This window comes from Tupaia chinensis, unplaced genomic scaffold (assembly GCF_000334495.1).
Source record: "Tupaia chinensis unplaced genomic scaffold, TupChi_1.0 Scaffold145202_1, whole genome shotgun sequence".
Classification (NCBI taxonomy): domain Eukaryota; kingdom Metazoa; phylum Chordata; class Mammalia; order Scandentia; family Tupaiidae; genus Tupaia; species Tupaia belangeri.
Window position 1 is genome coordinate 83,007 of NW_006205062.1, and position 1,511 is coordinate 84,517.

Below are 1,511 nucleotides of genomic sequence, written 5' to 3' on the forward strand. Positions count from 1 at the left end.
CTTTCCTATTTCCCACCTCGATCCTAAACTGTCTCTGGTATCCATGCTTTTCTATTTTCTAATGTTTGAGTTTCTACCTTAGAGTACAGACTTTCAGAATATATAGAATGGGGATATATAATGCCTTTCTTTCATAATCTGGCTTGCTTCACTTAGCAGTAAATCTTCCATATTCATCTACTGTCTATCAAATGTCAGGATCATGTTGTTTTTCATGACTGAGTAGTATTCTGTATTGCATACGTACCACACTTTTTCAATCCATTCATCTGTTCATGGACATTTGGTTTGGTTCCATGGTTTATCAATTGTGAATATTTGGGCTGGTTCAGTGTCTTAGAAATTATGAATAGGAGACCAGCAGTTAGCGTAATGGCTATGTCGCTGGACTCCCACATAGTCGACCGTGGTGAGAGGAGAATGGGGGAGAAGGGATTGCAGCATGGCCATCGCCCCTGGGGGGTGATTTCTCGCTTTCTGACTCTGTCTCTCTCCGTCTGTCTGGCGAGCGCATGCGCCCTATAGAAAAAAAAAACTCTCCAAAAATAAATAAATAAATAAATAATGAATAGATATAGAAAAACAACCATAGAATTTGTCTAGAATCATAAAAGACCCAAAATCTCCAAAACAATGCTTTGCGAGAAGAGCGGGCTAGGAGGTATTTCACTCCTTGATCCCATTATATATTACAAGGCTGTGATAATCAAAGCAGCATGGTACTGGCACAAAAACAGGCATGTAGATCAATGGAACAGAACAGAACAGAACAGAAATGAGCCCCAAATCATACAGCCAACTGATTTTTAATAAAGGGCACCAAACACTCCAGTAAGAGAAAGAAAATCTTTTTAGCAAATGGTTCCATTTTGATGACTCTTGTGTAGCTTTTTGGCCTTACACTCTAGGAATAATAGGGGATTTTATTGTTATTTTCCCTTTTGCAAAAGAGTTTGTAATATTTGTATGTTTATGTTTTGTACTGCCTATGTAGAGATAATGAGGTAATATTTCTTCTAGATAGAAAAAAACCTGTAGCATAAAAGAAAAACCTGAAGATAATTAAATCAATGGTTCTTGTAGCAGTTTGTACAATTCTGGGGCAGTGTTTTGGCTAAACACATATTAACCTAAAGGAAATCATTTTTCATAAACACTATTTTCATTTGCACAAAATTCTTTAATATGGAATGCTTTTTATAGGAAATTGTTTTTATTGAGAAATGGTAGAGAATTTTAGAGAACACTCCTGTGCAAAGAATATCAGATCAGAGACATGGAGTAGCACAAGATTTGTGGACAAAACAAGCCCTAAGAAGGCTTAAGATTTGCAAAGTCTGTTCAGTAACTCCATACAGACTTAGATTGGGAAGACCTGATGAGTACCTGCCTACCATTGGCAGGCTCTGAGCTGTGTATAAACTTAAATCTCTTTTGGACTTTGGAACAGCAAGCCCATAAAATGGGACCACATATACATTTGAAATTAGCAGTTATTATTGTTATTATTT